Source organism: Choloepus didactylus, chromosome 8, assembly GCF_015220235.1.
Source record: "Choloepus didactylus isolate mChoDid1 chromosome 8, mChoDid1.pri, whole genome shotgun sequence".
Classification (NCBI taxonomy): domain Eukaryota; kingdom Metazoa; phylum Chordata; class Mammalia; order Pilosa; family Megalonychidae; genus Choloepus; species Choloepus didactylus.
The window spans coordinates 28,409,392-28,430,624 of record NC_051314.1 but is presented as its reverse complement, the minus strand read 5'-3'; the positions used below and the strand labels follow the sequence as shown (position 1 = coordinate 28,430,624).

Below are 21,233 nucleotides of genomic sequence, written 5' to 3'. Positions count from 1 at the left end.
ACTAGCCCTCCTCCTAACAGATTTGACCACCTAGCCACCTGCCCCTTCAATTAAGGCTATGCTAGCCCCTTCTCTGTAATACCCAAATGTTTTTTAAGACATGAACCCTAACACCTGCTCTTGAAGATGATGGTGGAGCAGCTATTTCTCATTTTTCACGTGGGCATATAGGGTAAATTGTCCCAAGTCACTGATCTTCCCTCACACCCATATCTTTGTTCTGATGCTAACATTAGACAATTGTTCAAAGAAGGGCTGAAGTCATTTAGGCCAAATCTTAATTTGGAAGTTAGACAGCTGCAGCCACAAGCCTGTGTAAGAATACCGTCCATGTGTTCGTAATACAAGGGAAGAGGGAAAAGAGAAAGAAAAGAAAAGCTGAAGATTACTTCCCCTACAACTGCCCACAAAAGGAATAAAAGAAAGTCCCTTCCACCACTCTGCCCCCTGCAGTGTTAGAGCATCCATCATCATCAGGCCATGTCTGAACTGAGTATCTGCTATGTTCCAGGCACTGTTGTAGGTACTGAATAAAAAATGAATAAGATGAGTGCTCCAGTTATCTATTGCTGCATAACAAATAACTCCACACTTGTGACTTCAAACAACAGCAGCCATTTATTTTGCTCTCAAATCTACACGCTGGCAGGGCTCAGCAGAGATAACTTCTCACTGCTCTATGGGGCACCAGCTGGGGCAGCATTGCAAGGGGTTGGAGAATCCCCTTTCAAGATGGCTCACTCACATAGCTGTCAAGTTTGTGCCAGAGCTGTGGGCTGAGGCCCTTGGTTCCTTTCCATGTAGACCTCTATACAGGTAGCTTGTACTTTGTCATGACATGGTCTCTGGGTTCCAAAAGCAAATGTCTCAAGGGAAAAAGCATAAGTTCATCTTTGCAACCTGGTCCCAGAAGCATTATTTCTGCTGTACTCCACTGACTGAGGTAGGATCAAAAGGAGGGGACGTAGATTCTACCTCTTGATAGAGAGTGGCAAGGTTCTAGAAGATATGTGTAATGAAAGACAATTGTTTGGGCCATCTTTGGAAAATATAGCTGACCTCAGTACACTCAGTGTGTTTGAGGAGTTCATTGAGCAGTGGTGAAGACAGGCATGAAACATATGATTAGAAAACAGAAAAGTTTCTATGAAAGCTTTAGAGAATTTCAGGCTCTGCCCAGAAGTTTTGGGAAAGTTAGAGGAGGTGACCTGAGACTTGAAGGATGAACAGACATTTCCTGAGCAGGGAAGTAGAGGGGTATGACATTCCAGACAGGGAGCAGCACGCGCAAAGGCACATGGACCTTGTGTGAGCAGCATGGCTCCTCTGTATGTTTCCCCAGTGGGAGGGTGAATCCCTTGAGCACTGCACCAGTTTTAGCTCACCATTTCATTTTGACATTCACAATGATTATGCTCATTTGGCAATTTTCCATGAATAAAATTCATGCCCAGTGTAACTGTTTTTCTAGGCTTTAATGACAAGACAGATAGTAGCCAGATATGTATTTTTGTCTTTTTTTTTTTCAAAACAGTCTAATCTAATTGCATTTAGCTTCTTTGAAACCAAATCCATCCCCTTGTACTTCTTTTTAAATTGTCATCTCTTTGCTAGATTTCTTTCAGGCCAAGGATTTCTTTCAAACCAACTGTACCAGCTGTTGTCTACAATGTAACCAAGGTCATTTGGGGCATCTGAAAAGATGGTGTTTATTACTCACTGAAATTCTTTGTTTTTCTGTCCTGATGTCCATTCTGATTTCTACTACACCGGTTGAAATTTAAAAGAGCTTTGTAGAAGACCGGGAGTAGAGCAGGCAGCAGAATGAAACTGTTCTATACGCAATTTTACTTGACCTTAGCAGTCCAGCAGGCAGAAGAGGAAATTACTTGTGGTGAGACCTCCCACCCATTAGTGTTTCAAAAATGCATTATGTCCCCTTTCGAGGCCTCTTCTTCTTCTCCTCAGTCTGTAGTTTCCTTGGTTCAGTCAGGATGTTATTTTGGATTGTATAGCAGTAAGTCATTCTGGCATTCATTTGAGCTGCCTTGATTCAGTTTTTCAGACTCTTAACAAGTGCCTGTGATTCTTCTGAAATCTAATCCTGCAATCAGTGACTCATGGATAAAACTGTGTGTTATGAAAGGATAACCTGTTTGAGACTTTCAGTGTTGCCTCTCATCTCTGGAAGGGATCTCCCACCCTGCAGTTCTTTGTACAAACTCTAGTTGATGAAACACTGTTGGTCTTGATTCTTTATGTCATAAAATGCCTCATTTGGGATGGCAAAACAAAGATAAGCAATCAGCAATTGCTGAATTTTAATTTGTGGTTTTCCTTTTGCTGTTTTCTTTTTCCATTTCCTTTTAAAATGAAGTCTCTCAGTAAAGTTCTAAGTTAACGGTTAAATACTTGGAGCTAATACTTGAAATTGACTCTGTCTTTGAATAGGTTTAAATATTCAAAAATGTCATCGGAAAGTACATTTAATATGATAATGAGCCTGCTAATTAATTGTCCCAAACACTTTTTTAATCATCATTTCATTACTCTTACTACTTGGCTTTGATTCCTTGGGCCATCATCATGACTGCTGCCTTGCAAGCACCAGCACCTAAATGCTTTCTTCTTATTTGACTTATTTGCCTGGTAGAGCCCTAACCGTGATTAGAACCCACTTTCTATGGCTTGCACCCAAGTGGCTGAACGTTGCTGGGAAAAAAACATGCTTAACTGCTTCACTCTCAATCACTACCACAGTCTCAAAATGACACCAAAGAATGCCCGCTGATACTGCTATACATCCCCAGCAGGTTTGCTTTCCCTCCTCCGTAACACCCAATTAACTTCCTCCCTCCCTTCCTTCCATTCATTCATTCATTTTCTTTCTTTCTTTCTTTCTTTCAATCAATAAATATCTAGTCCCTGGCACAATTTGAGGCACTTGGACATATACATGAACAAAACAAAGAGCCCCTGTCCTTGTGGAGCTCACATTCAATGGGAGAGACAATGAAAAACAAACATGATAAACAAATAAGTAGCATCGTATGTTAGAAGGTGATAATAATATGGCAATTGAAAAAGTAGGTCAGGGTATGCAAGCCCTGGGGTGAAGGGTTCATAATTTTAAATGGGATGTTGGGTAAGGGGCTCAGTGAGAAAGTGACATTTGACCAAAGACTTGAAGTGACGGAGTTGACCAGCTGTTATTCCCCACTTGCTTCATGCCCCTCAACCCTCTCACCTCCTTTTTCTGCACCCAGCCACCTGCACCTCCACATGCCCACCTGATAACCTTGCCTATACTTCAATGGTAAATAGAAGCAATCAATCAGACAGGATCTTCTTTGACTGTATCTCTCTGTCTTTTCTCCAGTTAGTATGCATGAAGTGCCTGCCTCTATCCCATGAGCTTTCCTATTAGACCCTGAATCCCCTCCCATTTCACCTTCTCAATTACTTTGCTTCTGTAATTGTCTCTTCTCTCTTATGCATCATAAATTTTTCCTCTCTACTCAATCAATACAAAGGTGCTTCTGTAACTCATGTCTTAGGAAAAATCCCTTGACACCACATTCTCCTCCAACTACTGCCCCATTTCTCTTCTCCACTTCACAGCAAAACTTCAGGAAAGATTTATCTGTTGTTGCTACCTCCATTTCCTTGCTTACCATTCTCTTTTCAAACTACTCAGTCTGGGCTTTCTCCTGCACCATTCCACAGAAACTGCTTTCATAAGTGTCACTCTGACCAAACCCAGCTGTCTTGCCATCTCTCTTATCTTGCTGGCCTTATCAGCAGTGTCCTATCTGGAAATCACTCCTGTCTTGGAAGAAGTTCTTCTCTTGGCAACACATGCTCTCCTGCATTTCTCCCTTCTTCACTGGCCCGTTCTCAATCTCTTTTGCTTGCCCCTCCTCTTTTGTTTGATCTCCAAATGTTTTAGAGGGTCCTAGGCTCAGTCCTGGATCCCCCCCCCCCCAAAACACACACCTTTCCTTCTGTATCTCTGCCTCCCTTGGTGATTTATTCCAGTTCCATAGCTTTATATAACCCTGACATGTCACTCAGGGCCTTTCCATCTCAGCAACTTAAGGCAACAGGGTTTATTTCTTGATCTCAATGATTGATCCCTTGGAGTAGAAGCGCTGCTCTTTGTAGTCACCAGGGACCCAGATAAGCAGAGGTGTCAACCAGACATCTGCCTCTGTGGCAGGGAAGGCAAAGCACACACCACCTCTTCAAGGCCTCTGCTTTCACCTCAATGGCTGGAACTCACCATATGGCTCCACCCTACCACAGTGGACCAGGAGCTCAGTCTTCCATATGCCCAGAAGGAGAGGAGAACCAGTTGCCAGGAATGCACTAATGGCCCCACAAAGCATGATTTCAAATGTGTTATATAATATACATCTTAGCCCTGTAAAGTGGAAAGAGGTAGCTATATAAGCATTTTACCAATGAAGAACTGATATGAGAAGAGGTAAAATTTGTCATCTTATTTTGTCAGCTAGATTTCTCTGTTATCAGAAGTCATATAAACACTGGTTTTTTGACATTTTTTTCCATAACCTTTAGGTAAGAAGCACTTTGTAAACTCTACTGTTACGTGCACTGTTATTGCAGCCTCTAAATTTTGATCCACATTCCACCAAGATAGATAGATGATTGATAGATAGACAGATGATAGATAGAGATGATAGATAGATAGATAGATAGATAGATAGATAGATAGATAGATATAGAGAAAGATACTTACAGACACACACACACACACACACACACACACATCTACACATACATTTATACAGGTAGGAGGGAATGTCATAACCTTTTCCAAGTACAATAGGAAGTATTTCCAAAGATAAATTGTTTCTTTACTAGCAGCAAATACCCTACTCATCTGTCTTTTCTGGGTCATTCTATTTCATGTCTAATTGCTGCAGCTTACCAAGGGTATAATGACACATGGGTTGCTGACTGGGTCATAATTTTGAATAGTTATCAGTGGGTGGATCATTTGTGATAATAAAAAGCATAACTGTGATAATATAATTATCCCCAAGCTCAGCTTATCTAACATACCACCTTGAAGGAATAGGAAGATGTTAGGATGGTCTGTAACAAGCAAAATGACTTTTAGAGTTGACCTTGCTTACTTCTAAGAGATTTAATACTGCATGGTGGGAACATGCACGAAGGGTGCATTTCCTCTCCCGTGATTATTCAGCCAATTCTGTTCATGTCTGTCACATTATTTATAATTAGTATAATGGTTGCTCTGCTAAAGTGTGAGTTCCCTGAGGTCCAGGAGCATGTCTCAGCCTTTGCTATGTCCCTAGGATCTTACACAGTGCCTAGTATGTAGTTAAAATCATCTTTGTTTGTTGAATATCTTTATGAGTGTTGTGAGGTAAAGACATTTGTTTTACACAATAGATCTACTGTGTTCCTAAGAAGGTGACGGAAGAAGGATATATTCTATATTAGCATGTATTAGTACTATTCACTAGACAATAACCTTTCTTCCTGGTGGCTTCATGGACAGATGGGGTCATATGACTTGTTCTGTCCAATGAGCTGGGTATAGAAGCAGCTTGTGTTCTTGTGTGACCCTCCAGAGCTCTGCCTCCCTCCTGCACAATGACCCTTCAACTTGGATCACTGAGTCACTAAATGAGCTGAACTGCAATGGGGATGTAGCATGAGCAAGAAATAAACCTTGATCATAGTGCCATCCAACTGGTGAAATGTAATTTTAAATTTTCTAGTAGCCACATTAAAAAGATAAAAAGAAACTGATGAAATTTTTTAAATAATTTAAATATTAATTAAACAATGTTTACTTATTTTTAAATAATTTAATTATTTAAGAAATAACTTGAAATATATCTAAATTTATTTAATAGTAGTTCTAAAATATTTAAACATGTAATCAATATATAAATTATTGAGATATTTTACATTCTTTTTTTATACTAAGCCTTCAAAATCCAATGTTTATTTTTTCATCCAGAGCACATCTCAATTTGGACTAGCTGTATTTCAAGTGCTCAGTAGCCGCATGTGGCTGGCTAGTGGCTACCATATTGACAGTACAGCTCTACCATTTTAAGCCATGGATATTGGGGGGTTATTTGTTACTGCAGCATAACTTAACGCATGTTGACTAATGCACACTAATAAACACTAATTTTCCTCTCATTCCGTGATGTGGTAATTTTCATAGGCTTGCTGTGAGGATCACCAGGGTTGAAACAGAATAACCAAGAGCACATTCCAGCAGTATTCATTACAACACAGAGGTCCTCTGATGAAATCTGTGGAGATTTGTGTTTAGTTCATCAGTGCTGGACATCTGCTGAAGGTGAAGAGAGTGTACTTGAGCTTCTCATAAACTATATTGAAACCTCTTTAGTGGCAAAAAGATGAATTTTTAAGTCTAATAATACTGTTTTAACAAGGAAATCAATAATATGAGAAGGCTGTTCGTAGTCTAGATCCCACAATATTCATAAATTAATTTAGAGAACACTCATTCTCAATGACCATGTGATTAGTAACATACTAGGTGCTTGGAATACAGCAGAGATAACAGTGAAATATGTAACTGCAGAATCAATTAGTTGAAATAGGACATATATTTGTTTTCTACTGCTATATGACAAATTACCTCAAATTTAGCAGCTTAAAACAATGTACATTTGTGATCTCATAATTTCAGGAATCTGGGTACACCCAGCTGTGTCCTCTGATCTGGATCTCACAAGGCTACAATCAGGGTATCACCCAGACCACATTCCTTTCTGAGTCTTAAGGGGTGATTCCTTTGTGAATCTCAGGTGCATGCTGTTAGAATTTAGTTGCTTGTGATTGTAGGACTGATGTCCCCATTTTCTTCCTGGCTGTCAGCCAGGGGCTCCTCTCAGCACCTAGAGGGTCCCTCACAAAACCTCTTCCAGGCCCTCTCCCAATGTGGCACCTGTCTCCTTAAAGCCAGCAGGAAAATATCTCACCTCTAAACCCTCATTTAAGGGCTCACCTGATTAGTTCAGGCCCACTCAGGATAATCTTCCTTTTGATGAACTAAAGTCAGCTGATTCGTATCTCTCACAGAAGTGATATCCCATCCTACTCATAGGTTCAACCCACATTCAAGAAGAGGGAATTGTACAGGTTTGTGCATCAGGGGGTGGGAATCATGGTGACCATCTTAGACTTCTGCCTACCACATGCCCTGAGACTTGAAGGAATAGGAATTTACCAGGCAGAAAGAATAGTATATAAGAAGACCTTGAGACTGTCAGGAGCTTGGCAGTTTAGGGAAGAAAGGAGTCCAGTGTGGCTAGAGCTCAGAGAAAGGAAAAGTGACACAAGATTAGTGAGTGGCCAGATTCAACACTGGCCACTTCAGTGATTTTTCAGCGAGCAATGGGAAACTGTGGGTCACATTGCATTTTTAAAGACTTCAGTGAGAATACACAAAAGGAGTAGAATTGGAGAGAACCCAGCTATGCAGCTGTTGCTGTATTCAAGAAGACAGATGATGGTGGCTGAAAGGAGGATGATGGCAGGGAAGATGAAGAAAAGTGGAGATAGATTTGAGAGAAATTTAAGAGGTAGAATCAATAAGTCTTGGTGATTAATTGGATATGAGGTAGGGAATAAAGACAAGTCAAAAGCAATTCCTAGATTTGAGCAACTGGGTGAGTGGTTGTATCATTTCCCAAATCTGGTGACACTAAGGAGAGGAAGATGTTTGCCAGGGAAGAGGATCTGTTTTAGACATGTTGAGTCTGACATGCTCATGAGACAACTGTAGCATGTTGACCATTGACTGTGCCAATCCAGAGCTCATGAATAGAGATATCAGCAAAAAGATGAATATAGGAGACATTGGACTCTAGGTGACATCTGTAGCCATTGGGAAAGGATGAAATCATCAAAGAGGAACAGCTAGAGGAAGCCCTGGATGGAGTCCTCAGGGAACTTACATTTAAAGGTCTGCTACAGAGGAGTGAGTGACCGTTTCACACACTGATTCCCTGTTGCCAATGCTGATGTGTTCTCCAGGGAATAAACATTGTGACCTTTTAGGAACATACAATGCCTCAAAGTCTTCTCTCCACTAGGGCACAAGTAAGTGTATGAGTGTGTGTGTGCATGAGTTTTGGAGAGAGAATTGCATCAGAATCTACAAGAGATTTTTTCAACTATACTTACAAATTCCGATGAGTCCCTAAGGGAATCAAGAATAATAGAAGCAAAAAGACTTTTTAGAGACATGTGCCCCAATTTTTCAGAGAAAACTGAAGCTCGGAAAAGTATAAGTCATTTACCTGTGACTCACAGCTGGTTAGATGGCAGCCCCACTGAGAGGAGTTGAAATTGCTCAGCCATTACTTTGAGCACTTTAACCGTCAAGAAATGTACATTTCTCTGTCAGTTTCAGAGACTAGATTTCAGATACACCAAGAGACTCTAGCAGCAGCTGTGGGTTACCAGAATGTCCACCATGCATACAGTAGTCCTGGGAAGAAGGAGGAAATTCCCACTTATTGAACCACAACCACACAACCATGTTAACTTCAGAAAAAACCTTGCAATGTGAATATTGTTATCCCCATTTTTAAAATGAGGAAATTGAGGCTCACAAATGAAGTAATGGGCCCCAAATCACACAAGTAGTCAGTGACAGACAAGGCTTCAACTTGGCTCATAACACTGACCTTACATAAACTTGGGGATCTTTAGAGGGAACTGTATGTATTATATTGTGAATTCCTATATGTGACCAAGCATTTTCCCCCAAAAAATAAAATGACAGTGGAATCGATTCCATGAGAAAATACATTCATGTTAGCAGTTCTTGAGCTACTTCACACCAGCACTCATGGAACAGCGGTTTTGAAGCCAGACTGCCTTGGTGAGAATCTGGGCTCCGCTCCCTACTGAGTGTGACCTTAGCCAAGGTACACAACTTCTTTGTGCTTTAGTTCCTCCTCTGCCATAAATTTGGATACTAATAAATAATGCCTGCCTCAGAGGGTTGGTGTGAAGAATAATTGATCTACTGTATGTACCTAGCATGCAATAAGCACTATGTCAGCTGCTGCCACTGCTACCCCTAATCCTTATGTATACACTATGATTATTTTTTCTCCAAGAGATTTACCTGTGTCCCCAGTTGGTACTCCATTTTGCCCCAGATTTTTAGGGTTTTGCCTCGTTTTGCTAACAGCATAGTTAGTTATGAGACAGTGATAACCAAGTAGTTACCTAAGGGGACGCAGAATAGATGCAAGCAGCTAACCTGATTTTACCCTTCGTGCTCAATAAATGGAAACATCAAGTATATTTGTGCCTTGAGGTCTTGGCCTTTCCTCTTCTTTCTTCCTGGAATGCTCTCTCCCTGTATAATTGAATGGCCTTCTGCTGCTCTTTCTTCACGTCTCTGTTCAAATGTCACCTTATCAGAAAGGTCTGTCCACACCACTCTATCTAAAATAGCGTCTCCTTCCCACTATTACTTTCTGTTTCCTTACTCTTTAATCTTCATCAAAGGACACCATTGGAAATATTATGTGCCTCTTTATTGTCTGTCTCCCTAATAGAACTTGAGTTCATGAAAGCAGGGTTCCAGTCTGTTTTGGTCACTGCTGTAATCCCAGCACCTAAGACAGTCCTTGGCACAGACTAGGCCCTCAGTAGACGTTTATGGAACAGATGAATGGATGGGTGAAAGCTAAATTACGATTCACATGATTGGATTTATGGTCATCTGCAATGACCACTGTGACTTCCAGGTGCACTGCCACCTGAACAGGTTTGTGTCAAACTGAATAGTTCTAGCCCCATCCTTTTATGAGTGAGGAAACCAAGGTCAGAGAACAAGAGGCCATATTCCCAATCTAATGTCCAGTAAGAGACAGGACAAGGACTGGGCCATTTTTGACATGCTCTTTCACATCTGTGCATCAAAAACTATAATTTTGCAGAACAGGGGTCATGTTATTTCTAATTGTTCAGTGGAGCAACTGAGAGGCAGAGAAGTGACTTATCCAAGCTTTCAAGGGAGAGCTATGATAGGCCTTTGTCCTCATGTTCTTTCCACCACTCCTCACTGAAGCTGCTCAGCAACTCGCAGTGAACATTGGCCAGTGGTCACCTTGCAAGGCAAATCAGAGATTCTCCTAGAAAGTATCTGTACCTAGAAGGTCTCCTTTAGTCTGCTGCCCTGATAAAGCTCCTGAAAAAAGACACTTAAGATAGATTTTGCAAAGTTAAAAAATATTGGGGATCATCTTTTGAGTTCAGATGGTCTTTAAGTGATAGAGGGACATTTTTAATTCAACAGTCTCTTGTTAAGGGTCCCAGAACTTTCCTAGAGTTCTTTGAACTAACTTAGACCCACAGGGACTATTTCCAAACAAACCTCCATTTCACTCCCCCTTTCCCATTCATGTATTCCCTGTCCCTACTGTGCAACAAACATAATCCCAATATGGACTTTTTTGTTTTAAACTAAACCAGACTCTAATGAGCTTGCAAGCGAGAGAGGATCAGGTTCCTTTGAGCCAGGCATTCACCCTCTAATATCCATGGAAATAAACTTTGTTTAAATTCTCAAATGCAGCTGCCTTTCCTAGTCCTTCCAAGAAAGTACTTCTCCATACCTAATGTTCCATTAGTATAATTCCATGATCAAAATCTGCAAGCCAGATAGGAAGAAAGCAATCTTTGTTGTTCCTAAATCCAAGCTTTAATTTTAAAAAAATATTTTCAAATTCCTTTGACTAAGCACATACATCCCTCCTTACCACCTGAAAAGCATTTACTGCACAAGATGTAGCTAAGCATTTTGTGTGCGTTAAACTTTGTATGAGTTACCAGAATGTCCAGAAATCTGAGGCTTATAGAGAATAAATAATTTATCCAGGGTCACCAGCTACTAAGTAGTAGGTTGGCACTTAAACCTAACTCCAGGCAAGAGTTTGTAGCTTTTAACCACTATACAATATTGTCTCTCTATTTCCACTCAAGACATAAAGAAAGGTTATTAATGCTTGCACTTGTTTATCTCTTATTTGGTAATTCTACTCAAATTTCACATATACTTATTTCATCTTCATAGCTAAAGTATTAGTTTCTCAGGAGCAGAAATGTTCTCCTTTTCTGTGTAGCCAAGGCACATTAGAGCTAGTTGTCTTACTATGACACAAATGCCTCATTCCCTGCATGAGATAAGTGGTTAATAGAGGTGTAATAAATATTTGATAAATAAATGATTGACTGAATTCCTTCAAATTGCTTTCCTTTGTCCTGCTACCTTTTAAAACTTGCCACCCTCCTGTATCAGGTAACTTGATCAGAGGAAATGGACCTGAATTATTAATTCAATGAGATTAGATTGATAAAAATTTCCCAGAATAGTGTTTCTATGGCAAATATGGTTTCTAGTATATTCCCTTTATGCACATGTACACACACACACACATTCTACTACATGTGTGGTTCTGTACAAGATCACCATTCAGGTGCACATGGGCTTAAAACAAAAACTCAAAATTTCAATAGGATTTTTCTTTGAAAGTGTGTGTGTGTGTGTGTGTGTGTGTGTGTGTGTGTGTGTGATGGGGTTCTTGAGGTGGAGGGGAGGGCTGAGCTGCATGGCCACCTCAGGAAGTCTGGGGAGGTTGTCAGGGGTTTTTGTTGCCTGAGTCATTGAGAGAACAGCTGCCTCCCAGTGAGACACTGAACCTGAGACCCTCAGGCACAGTGGGGAGACTTGAGCCACTTCTGAGCTCTTGAAAAGTTGCTCTGAGAGTACAGACAGCTCTCCTCAAAGCAGGCAAGAAGAGAGAAGTATGGGTTCCATTCACTGCTGCTGGTTGGGGCGTGGCAGGGAGGTGTGTGGAGGAGAGAGACATGGCCTGGTTTCCCTGTGCTCTCCTGGAACTTGGTGTGGAAGCTTGTTCCCTTGGACTCCGGACTCCTCAGGCGAGCTAGCTGGAAGTCACAGCACAAGGGAAACACTGTTGGGAAGAGAAGTCTGCCTCTGCTCTGCATCAGCATTAAGGTCTGGGCCAATGACAGTGTCAGCAGAGAAAGGAGGGTGGTGCAGCAGTGATGGGACCAGTGGAAGCTGCTGAATGAAGCAAATACTGGGGAGGAGAAAGCAGCACCAGGGGCATCTGCAGGAAGGATAACCAGAGCTGTTGCTAGCATCTGACACAGCTCATCACTTTGTCCTTCCAGAAACCCATTCCTCTCCTGGCTTCTGGGATTTCCCTCTCCTTGTTTCCCTCCTACCTCTCTGGCAGCTCCTTCTGTCTTCCTTGATGGTTTTTTCTCCTTGTCCAAACCATTAAGGTAGGACACCATGAGGACCCTTGAAGGAACAGCAGACAGGAATGGGGGCCTTGGCTCTCAGCGATTCTTCTGTTTGGACCTTCTAGTCAAAGACCTGGGAAAGCCTTTCCACATATTGATTCCTTATTTGTCCCCTTCCCAGGTGTTCAGTTTGCTAATGCTGCCATTTTGCAAAACACCAGAAATGGATTGGCTTTTATAAAGGGGGTTTATTTGGTTACACAGTTACAGCTTTAAGGCCACAAAGTGTCCAAGGTAAGCCATCAACAATAGGGTATCTTCACTGAAGGATGGCCTTTGGCATCTGGAAAACCCCTGTTAGCTCAGAAGGCACGTAGCTGGTGTCCATTTGCTCCCAGGTTACATTTCAAAATGCCATTCTCCAAAATGTTGCTCCTAGGATGTTTTGTCCTCTCTTAGCTGCAGCTCCTCTTCAAAATGTCACTCTCAATTGCTCTCTGGTCCTTCTGTCTGTGAACTTCTTTATACGATTCCAGTGATCCAGTTAACACCCACACTGAATGGGCAGGATAACACTTCCATGGAAATTATCTAATCAAACATTTCACTCACAGTTGATTGAGTCACATCTCCATGGAAACACTCGAAGGATTCCAATCTAATCAACACTAATACGTCTGCCCCCATAAGATTGCATCAAAGATAATGGCATTTGGGGGGACATAATACATCCAAACTGGCACAGCAGGTTCTAAGTTGGGTGAGTAGGAATGCTGCATTCTTCCCTCTACCACCAATCTAGTGCAGCCCTTCTTGGAAATAATAACTAACATATTTTTAGATGTGTTGTGAGCATGTTATATGTATTATTTCATTTAATACAGTACAATGAGGTAGGTATTGCCATCATTTCCCATTTTATAGTTGCACATAAAGAGGTTAAATAACTTGCCCAAGATCACAATGCTGGTAAGAGGTATAACAAGGTTGTGAATCCACACATTTGACCTGAGAGTCTGAATTCCTAACTAAACTCTGTGGTGCAGCTGCCCACATGGTTCCATATATATATTCTCACTCTAAGGGACCTCATCCAATCCCATGACGTTAAGCCATCTGTGTCCTGGCCATACTTAACACTGTATCTCTAGCCAAGACTTCTCCCCAGATCTCCAGACTCATTTATCAAACTGCCCATATGATGTCTTATTTCTAAAACTGAGTTCATGATCTTCCTCCATGCCCCCACTCCCAAACCAGTTCCTCCCTCAGACTCCTCTTCTCAGTAAATGGCATCATGAATTGTGTGATGTGAAGGTGTGTGTATACATGAACACATCCTTGAAAGATGGATTGCCTGGGCTAGATACTGGAATGCTATTTCTTTTCTTGCCTTACTGTTGACTTACCTAACCTTCCCTTACTAAATTGTGACATATCAAGGGAAAGACCACAATAGATCTTGCATTCCTAGCATCTAGTATATAGAAAATGTTCTGTACTTTCTTGTTGAAGGAAGGGAAGAAAGAAGGAATGCTTTCTGTGAATCTTATTTATTTCTATTGCAAGTAGCTCCTATGCTACTCATTAATTTCTTGCCTTTCTTCTAAGAGTATTTTATCAAACTCCTCCAAATGGTCTTTTTACTTCTTCCCCAAGGTTGTGACCTAAGGGATTTTTTTGCAGCATATTAATGAAACAACTCTACATTTCATAAAAATCATTTTCATTTCTCTTCCCTTTGGCACTTGCACACTTGGATTTACGTGAGAAGGAATACTTAATATTGAGGAAAAACCTATTTAGAAACAGTACCATAATCACTCAGCAGTAGAGAAAAGGATGATATATGGGCCATATAATTAGCAATCATCTGTTTCACATTTATTTTTTAGAGCTGAGGTTTAGAATGTGTTGTATAACAAAGAGTAGGTCCTCCCTTCTCAGTTCCTCCTTGAAAAATTTAATATGAATAATAGGCCCATGGATGAGATATTGTTACTCTGTACAGGTTAATGTGATACCTGATACACCCCAGAGTTTTTTGGGCAGAAAATAAAGAAGTATCTGCAAAGTTCCCTTGAGAGACTGGGGGAAATGTGAAAATATTCAACTTGCCCACCTGGGGAATTCTTGATATTCTCGCAAGTATTAGTGACTCCTAACTTAATAAGTCAAGCCCTCGATCTTGGGGCTTGCCCTTATGAAACTTATTCCTGCAAAGGAGAAGCTAAGCCTACTTATAATTATGCCTAAGAGTCACCCGCAGAGAACCTCTTTTGTTAAAAAGATGTGGCCTCTCTCTCTAAGCCAACTGTGCAGATTAACTCACTACTTTCCCCTCTATGTGGGACATGACTCCCAGGGGTGTATCTCTCCCTGGCAATGTGGGACATGACTCCACAGGAGGAGTCTGGCTCTGGCATCATGGGATTAAGAAAGCCTTCTTGACCAAAAGGGGGAAGAGAAATGGAACAAAATAAAGTTTCAGTGACTGAGAGAACTCAAATGGAGTCCAAAGGTCATTGTGGAGGTTATTCTTATGCATTATCCAGATATTCCTTTTTAGTTTCTAGTATATTAGAAAAGCTAGAAGGAAATACCTGAATCTGTTGAACTATTATCCGATAGACTTGATTCTTGATGATAATTGTATAACTATATAGCTTTTATCATGTGAACGTGTGAGTGGGAAAACCTTGTGCCTGGGACTCCCTTTATCCAGTGTTTGGGCAGATGAGTAATAAAATAATGACATATATACATACATATATATATATATATATATATATATATATATATATATATATGTGCAATATGGAGTGCCTTTTTGGTTTTGTTGCTTTGTTTTCTAATGCTTGAAATTCTTCTAAAATTAGTTTATATAAATGTATAAAGGAGCAATTCAGAGAATATGTATTTGTAAACACATGTTCCCTAAGCAAGGCCATGGATTTATTTAAACCTCAGAGTTTATTAGATAAAAGTGATGACAGAGTCAAGTAATAAAGGTCTGGAATCAGCTCTATGATAAACACTCAGATTGACTTGAGTGAATCACTTGGCCTGTCTCCCTCTCCTCCTCTTAAAAGTCAAAGTAGAGAGGGACAGGATGGCAGCATAGAGAGGTGTGGAATTTAGTTAGTTCCCTGGAGCAGCTAATAAACAACCAGGAACAACAAGTAAATAATCTGGAACAACTGCTGGGGGACAACCGTGACTGTCCACACATTGTACACCAACCTGGATTGGGTGGAATGGCTGAAATTGCAGCATAAAGTCTGTAAGTAAAAACTGTGGCCCCACACCGGGAGTCCCCTCTGCCCATGGCAGGCTGAGCGGCAGGACCTCACTGTGGGAGAAAGCAGCATTCTTGGAGCAAGTGAATATAGCTCAGCCCAGCTCCAGCTGGGGTTTTGATTAACAAAAAATGGACTGCTGAATACAAGTGATAAATACAAACCCCTAACAAGCAGCAAAGTACTCTGAGGGTACTCCCAGCAGAGAGGATGTGGGGCTGACAGAAAAAAAATAATTAAAAAAAAAGAAACAATATGGAGGCTTTTTGAGACAGACCTTGGAGAGCCAGAGTATACCAGTGCCCTGGGAGAGGGAGCACAGAGGACTGGGTGCTCTGTCTGACTGAAGGGTGAAACCGGGGGACCATGGACTGGCTCTGAAAGGGAGCTTTCTTCCCCTTTTTCTCTCTCTCAACCTGAGTGACCATTTTCCATTCACAGCACTGTGACCCAGACAGGCGTGGAGTTACAGAGTTAAAGAGAAAAAGGAGCTATTCACATGCAGAAGATAAATCCTTAGGGGTGTATCTTCCCTAAGAGGAAGGAGGTAGGGCCTAGAGCTAGTGCTGGCCTGCCCTTCAGAACTCAGATCCAAGGCCTGGGGGAAAACAGTAAAAACAGAGACAAACAAAGCTAAGAATTAAAGGGGCCACACCTCCTAACACCAGTCGGGAGTGAAAGGCTGACAGGTGCCACCTGATGGGCAGGTTAGGAAAAGCACAGCAGCTAGAGACCTCACAGGAAAGTCTGTCAATCTTCTAAGATGCACCCTCATGGAAACTTGGCTTTGAATATAACCCCACTCTCAGACCTGAACCCAGTCTGGTCTGGGAAAATCTGATTGGAGTAACCAAGGAAACCAGATGCTTAGACAACAGAAACTACAAATTACATTAAGAAAAATGAAGATATGGCCCCGTCAAAGGAAGAAACTTACACCTCAAAAAAGATAGAATTGAAATATTGTTTCACCTTAATGAAACAATCAATTAAAGATTTTCAAAGAAATATGTTGAATCATATTAAAAACCAAGTCAACAAGTTCAGAAAAGATATGGCAAAAGAGATAAAGGATATAAAGAAAACACTGGGCAAACATATGGTAGAAATCAAAAGTTTGTAAAAACTACTGGCAGAATCTGTGGAAATAAAAGGCACAGCACTAGAGATGAAAAACACAGTGGAGACATACAACAGCAGAGTTCAAGAGGCAGAAGAAAAAACTCAGGAACTGCAGAACAAGACACCTGAAATACTACACACAAAGGAACAGATAGGAAAAAGAATGGAAAAATATGAGGAACATCTTAGGGAATTGAATGACAACGTGAAGTGCGTAAATATATATATTATAAGTATCCAAGAAGGAGAAGAGAAGGGAAAAGGTGCAGAAGCAATAATAAAGGAAATAATCAATGAAAATTTCCCATCTCTTATGAAAGACATAAAATTACAGATCCAAGAAGTGCAGTGTACCCCAAACAGAATAGATCTAAAGAGACCTACTCCAAGACACTTAATAATCAGATTATCAAATGTCAAAGACAAAGAGAGAATCCTGAAGGCAGCAAGAGAAAAGCGATCCATCACATACAAAGGAAGCTTGATAAGATTATGTGTGGATTTCTCAGCAGAAACCATGGAGGCAAGAAGGAAATGGTGTGATATATTTAAGATTCTGAAAGGGGAAATCTGCCAACCAAGAATCCTATATCTGGCAAAACTATCCTTCAAATATGAGGGAGAGTTTAAAATATTCTCTGGTAAACAGACAATGAGAGAGTTTGTGAACAAGATACCTGCTCTATTGGAAATACTAAAGGGAGCACTACAGACAGATAGGAAAAGACAGGAGTGAGAGGTTTGGAACACAGTTTTGGGTGATGGTAGCACAACAATGTAAGTACACTGAATAAAGATGATTGTGAGTATGGTTGAAAGAGGAAGGTTAGGAGCATGTGGGACACCAGAAGGAAAGAGGAAAGATAAAGACTGGGACTGTATAACTCAGGGAAATCTAGAGTGCTCAACAATTGTGATAAAATGTACAAATATGCTTTTACGTGAGGGAGAACAAATGAATGTCAACCTTGCAAGGTGTTAAAAATGGGATGGTATTGGGGAAAAAATACAATCAATGCAAACTAAGACTATAGTTAGCAGAAGCATTGTATTATGCTTCCTTTAATGTAACAAAGGCAATATACCAAAGCTAAATGCCTGTAAGAGGGGGCTATAAGGGAGGGGTATGTCATTGATGATGTTGTCTGACTCTTACTATGCTTTAGTTTAATTCTATCTTTCCTTTTGTTGCCTTTTATCTGTCATTTTTTTCTTTCTTTTTCTTTTGTCTCTCTACCTTCTTTGACTCTTCCTCCTTTTTAGAAGAAATGGATATGTCCTTATATAGATAGCAGTGATGGTGGTGAATGCATAAATATGTGATTATACGGGGAACCATTGATTGTTTACTTACGACAGAATGTATGGTGGGTGAACAAAACCATCTTGAAAAAAAGGAGGATGATGAAGAAACCTTGAAGGCACTATGTTGAGTGAAATAAGTCAGACACAAAAGGACAAATATTGTATTGTCTCACTGAGATGAACTAATTATAATATGTAAACTCATAGACATGAAATCTAAATTACCAGAATATAGAACAAGGCTAAAGAATGGGGAGCGGTTGCTTATTATGAGCAGAATGTTTAACTAGGTTGAACTTAAGTGTTTGGAAATGGACAGAGGTGACAATAGTATGTTATTATGAGAATAACTAACAGTGCTGAACGGTGTGTGAATGTAGTGGTAAGGGTCAGCTCAGAGTCACATATGTCACCAGAAGGAAAGTTGGAGGTTAAAATATGGGAATGTATAAAACAGTGAATCTTGTGGTGGACAATGTCCATGATTAACTGTACAAATATTAGAAATCTCTTTCATGTACTAGAACAAATGTATGAAACTGTAACCATAAGTTAATAATAGAGAGGCATATAAGGAAAAAATATACCTATTGCATACTATATACTACAGTTAGTAGCATTTTAACATTCTTTCATCAACAGTAACAAATGTACTATACAATACTATGAGCCAGTAATGGAGGGGGTGGTTAGGGGTATGGGAGGATTTGAGTTTTCTTTTTTGTTTTTATTTCTTTTCTGGAATAATGGATGCACAGCTGTATGATGTACTGTGGGCAATTGATTGTGCACTTTGGATGATTATACGGTTTGTGAACAATCTCAATAAAATTGAATTTAAAAGAAAAGTCAAAGGAAAGCTTCTCTCACAAGGTTTGTGGGGGAATTAATGAGGTAACGTGAAAGTGCAAAGCACTAAATAAATATAAAGTGATAGTATTATGATTATTGAAAATACTATGAAAAATATTATTTATAATGCTCGATGAATCAAAATAGCTGTGCTTTTATACAGAAAATGATAAATGATCCCAATTTAAATTTTAGTTTACTCTTTATGTGATCAGATAATGAGTTGGCTTTTCCACACACAGAATTATACATTTAAAATGGGGATCTACAAAATGATTATTCTTCCAATAAATTGTTTTCCATAAAACTAGCAATCACAGTAATTCTATAAGTTATATTCTAGGCTAGATCAATACTTGGTCTCTCGCAGGTTCTTTGAAAAAAATTACATCCCCACATGTTGTCTTCCCATATTATGCAACTTTGTTCTTTCTCTCTCATAGGAAAGTGAAAGAAGAAACAACGGCAAGTGTAAAAACTTGTAGGAAAGATAGGTGAATTTAAAGAATTCCTATTATCACGATTTAAACTCCCAAGCGAGGAAGCCACAAAACTTCCTAGGCTCTGAAGTATATCTTTAACGTAAACAAAAAGACCCAAAAATCTTTATTCTGCTTTATAACTTGGAAAACTGTACTGTATATTGAAAAACAAGCAACAATTTTTCCAGAGCACAAACATGCTCAGCTGATAAGCTCACAACCCTCTCAGATCATCAAGGAATCAGTGTATCCAGCAGGCGTGAATGACACAGACTTAACAGTTTTGTGTGTATGTTGTGTTTGTAATTATTCTGCAAGGACGCTGCTGCTTGTGAGTTCATTCTTGACCTGTGGCTACTTGGTTCGAAGCACCCTGGCAGGGAGGACTGAATGTGATGGTCACTAACCAGAAAACCAACTGGTGCAGAGACACAGCATTTATCATCACATCTTCAGTGGTTACTGGCTTGTTCATTCTTATGGGCCCTTCATTTGCAGTAACCTGCTAAATTAGCTCCAAAAGTCACTCTATCCACAGTTGCTTCCTCCTTCACAGAACACGCAACTTTCTCCTGGCTGGGAGAAATAACCTGACTATTCACATTTCGCTAATCATATTCATAAATTAAGCAAATGTTGTTTGTATTCTCCCTCTGTGCCAGCAGTTTGCTAGGCTGAGGATCCAACTGTGAATAACGGAAACATTGCTTGACCTCAGGAATGTTATAATCAGGGGACTTCTTGTCCCGAGCTACAAAACAAAGCCTTATTTCAGCCTGGACTGGCAGGAAGTTTGATTTTTCAGACCAATGTCAGAGGGTGTCCTCCCACCATTTCAGAGGTGGGTCCTGGCCCTCCTACTAATGGGAAATTCAGCATCACTTTGCCAGAGTCCCTGAGAATATCATAGTTGACACCAGTTTGATTTTCCTAATATCTTGAGGAATTCATATCAACTAAGTTCAATATTTATAAACCCAGCAAGAATACCCTGAATTAAAGACTGAGAAATGAATTACAATTAAGCATCATGTGGCAATTTAAAAACAGTTTCCTGTAATGCAGATTTATTCCAGCTAGAGCACATAAGTTGAGTTTATATTTTTCTCAGCTGTGCAAAACAATTAGATTGTTTATAGATACTCTTGTAGGGGAGTTTAGCTACAAATGCCTAACATACCTGTGGATACTATTAAGCTGCAAAAATGTAAATAGCGTGCAAATCCAGAAAGACCCTGTGTGAAAAGATGGGGATAAATAAATGGCCACTTTACTAATTTAAACTGGTTTGACCCACTGTTTTTTTTTTGTTTTTTGTTTTTTTTTTTTCATTTTTCCTTCTACACCCTCCACAATTCCCTCCTCTTCCCCACCCCCAGGAGGCCACTTCCAAAGAGATACCTCCTAATTAGCTTATGTTCCTTTGCTTTGGTCAGAATCATGGACCAAAACCTGTTGAGTGGTTATCAGGGTGTGAAGTCCTAGTTTTACTTCCTTGCTTAAGTTCTGTGTTGATGGAAAGCCCCAGAAGAGGCAAAGATTCTGGGTCAAAAAACACAGCATTTGAAAAGGCATGCCTGACATCAACTCAGACTTAAATTCCACATATTTTACATCCTTCATCTCCACCATCACCAACTTTTGCTTTTGCCTGGTTGATTGCAAGAGTCCCTCTCTGACTCTGATTTCCCTGCAGCTCTCCCTTTCAGTAGCCAGAGTGATCTTCTAAAACCTAAATCAAAATGGCTTCCCGGTGTTCCCAGAATAAAGTCCAACCACTTTATCGTGGACCATAAAGCACTCCAAGGTGTGGCTTCTGCTCACCTGTTCAGCCTCT

General features: G+C 40.2%; 1 protein-coding gene across 3 annotated transcripts in view; it reads left to right on the top strand.

The window, feature by feature from the left end:
- ANO4 (anoctamin 4) overlaps positions 1 to 21,233 on the top strand; it is a 514,881-nt gene that overhangs the window by 349,343 nt on the left and 144,305 nt on the right. The window lies entirely within an intron of this gene.